The sequence below is a fragment of the Corvus brachyrhynchos genome, unplaced genomic scaffold (assembly GCF_000691975.1).
Source record: "Corvus brachyrhynchos isolate BGI_N302 unplaced genomic scaffold, ASM69197v1 scaffold38, whole genome shotgun sequence".
In the NCBI taxonomy this organism is placed as follows: Eukaryota; Metazoa; Chordata; class Aves; order Passeriformes; family Corvidae; genus Corvus; species Corvus brachyrhynchos.
Window position 1 is genome coordinate 53,899 of NW_008239662.1, and position 3,338 is coordinate 57,236.

Here is a 3,338-nt window from a genome sequence, read left to right on the forward strand (position 1 = left end):
TTAAAGAATTGTCCATATTCAAACTGGCCAGCTGATAGGTTCTATCAGGTCATAGAGGAAGCTGTAAGAAGAACATCACTTCCAAGACTCAGCTTGCTAACCGTAGCTATTTAGGTGGAGTGACAAACCTAGGAATAAATTATTTACTTGTAATAGCTTTTTCTTACCTTTGACACTGGTGTGGCTTACAGCTTTGATGATTTTAGAGAATGTGAGGAAAATTCTTTTAAGAAAAAAAGGTATGAATATAAATAGATAACCTAGACACATTAAATTTTCTGTTATTAATGTATTAGATTAAAATTTTTGCACATTTCTTTGGCTTTTCCTGTCACTGTTTTGTTTAAATTTGATCCCCCGCCCCTTTTACTATCCTTATTGACATGGTGATGTCATGTCTTCTAAGGCTTTTTTGAATTATAAGAATTAAAAGGTTTTTTTCATATTTCTATATTGCAACTTTCAGATTGCGTATGTTGTGTTCAAAAATGATCCCTTTGTAATCGAGTGGAAGAAAAGCAGAAAAACCAAACCACATCAGAAATTATAGAATTTTCAAATGCTTGTTCTTAGTAAATTTGATCATATGTTTAATTTTGTAAAGGTAATTTAAAAATAGATGGAAAGGAGAGAGAGGTTTAAGGATGCTGTCATTGTATTAACCTTATTCCTTGTTCACAGAATTCAAACATTTTTTTAAAAGCTCAAAAGAACTACTGCAGTTTAATGGACAAGTGTTTCTCCGTGTCTACCGCATTTTATATTGATTGAGCATCTTTGCCTATTACCTTCTAAAACCCAGACAACTCTATTTCCTGACAGGCCAGTGAACAAGTCCACAAGACTCATAAATATTTCTGAGAAGTACTGCTACTGAAGTCTGGCCCTCTTCATAGAAGTGCTACTTATTTTCTAGTATTTACTAGTGCTGTTATTCATGAGTCATAAATCATCTTGGGTCATTAAGCTTTTTGAAGAGGATTACCTGACAGTATAGGAGGCATTGTCCAAGTATTCCTGAAGTTTCACCCAGAGGCCCTTACTGCTTTGAAGGCATGTATGCATAATTTGGATTAGGAGGTCAGGATGTTCACTAAATAGAATTCAAGTTAAAGAAGAGCTTGCCCTTAATATCTGAAATAGGAACCTGTACAAAATGAACCATTTTCATTGGACAGTGAGGATTCAATTTGAAGTATGCTGTGTATTCATGAATGCTGTCTGCACAGTGTTACATAATGGGTTAACCATCTACATATATACAGATGTTTTAGAGGTCAGCTACTGAGGGTTGTTTTTTTTCAGTCAGTCTATTCAGTAGACCAAATCTTTCAGTGAACTGGTATGGGTTTGATGGCAAGTGAAACATCAGCTGGAGTTTGGTTCTCCAGAGACCAAGGGGGGTCATTTTTATATGGTATAAAAATAAAAATAGTAGTAACTTTTTTAAGTCTTAGATGTTTTTTCTCTACAGTAGTACCAATGAAAAAAGCCAGAGCTTGCCAGTGTTATGCTGCTGTATTGCAGAAGGTGTAAGGTAAGGTTTTGTGGACTCTGCACAACGTGTTAGAAATTCCTAAGTCAATTTGAATAGTGGATGTTATAGTATGTCTTTATTTTGAAGTGGATATAGTATATGGTTTTATTTAAAATTCAGCTTATTTTACATTGTTGTCGCATGTGATTTTTGGCATACTGATGGTTGTCGTTACAAAATTATCCTGCTAGAGGTATGGGTAACCCTAGGATTGGGCTATAATAGCTGAAGGCTTTTGTCTGATACATGGGACCAGTAGTGTTTTTAACAGTGGACTGAAAATTTGAATGTGAGTGTTTGAAGTGACCAATTTTTCCATGTAGACCAACTCTTGATAAGATGGTAGCAACAGGTGAAACAAAAAAATCTACTTTAGATCACCGGATAGTGTCTATAGTACTTGGAGATGAGATGCCTTTCATTAGCAAGTAATTTTCATCATTAACAATCAAGTTCCCATGACCTTTCTCTGTCTCTTTTTTTTCCCCCCTCCTTTTTTTTCTTTTTCTTTGTAGCTATTTGCCCATGTATATCTAGAGTCAGGTACACATCTCAAGTTTAAATTATTGCTGTATAATATTTAAGAATTTGTAAATACTAGCAGGCTGGACAGTAAAATTCAGCACATCTGTGCTCTCAAAGATTTCATCACTTTGTCACCACTGTTTCTACTAATACTTATGTTGAGTGAACCAGAGTGTTGCCTTCTTGTCCTGAGAGAGCAGAAGGAGCAGGATTAATCCTAGTTTTCTCTTGATCTTTGCATGAAGCAGTGAGGACAGTGTGGAAGGAAACCTGGCCAATGAATAGAACTGAGAGAAAAGGAAAACAGTAAAACAATATGTGAATTTGAGGAAAGTTTTGTTGTAAAATAGTATTTTTGAAGAGTTGGCAGTAGCAACAGTAGTAGGAAAGGAGGCATATTTGTTCTTGCTTTAGCAGTTGCAAATGCACAGGAAGCAGCAAAGGGAGATAAAGAAATGATTAGTGTTTTTTCCTGTTTCTCAATCCAACTCTCACTTGTATGAGAAATTTAATATATAGATTTCTTTTTGAGTGCCCCCTTTCATAATAAGATTAGGCCATCTCCTTCTAACCCTCCTATTTATTTACTATATTATCCTTTCTCATTGAAATGAATAACAAATCAGAGTGCTGTGAAAACAATAGGTTTCATTTTCAGTTAGCCACTGAAACAGTTCAGCTGTTACATCAAATTTTTTCCTGTGCTTTATGTTAGCACCTGTAGTGCTATTACTTTCATTCAGCATCTCTCTCAGGTTATCCTGCATTTATTGTTTTTTATATTACTTTCTGTTTGCTCTTCCTATTTCCTGATGCATTAATTTAGAGAAAGTCTTGGGACTAACTTTTGTCAACTGATCATACAACTTTTGCTCCCATTTTTCTGTTTATGTACACAATTTATTAGAAAATTTCAATTAATTTATGTTGTGAATGGTCCAAATTAAAATAACAGTGAGGTGATTCAGACTCCTGTGTCTCTTATTAAATCCAAACTTACAATATGAAATACATATTTCAGGGTGTCTTGGTTTTGAAAGACAGGTGTCTGCTAAGGAAGGCAGAAGCCTCCCTTGAAGTGGCAGATATAACCCCTTTCCCTCTGAGTTATTATATTTTGAAATCAAGGGCCTTTAGGCAAAGATGTGGGAAATAGGAATAACATTTCTTTACTATATATATATATGTATATGTATATAACCAGTCCAACAAAACAACAACAACTATGGCAGTAACAGCAAACACAAACCCAGTGCCAGCCTTCTCGGCTGTCAGG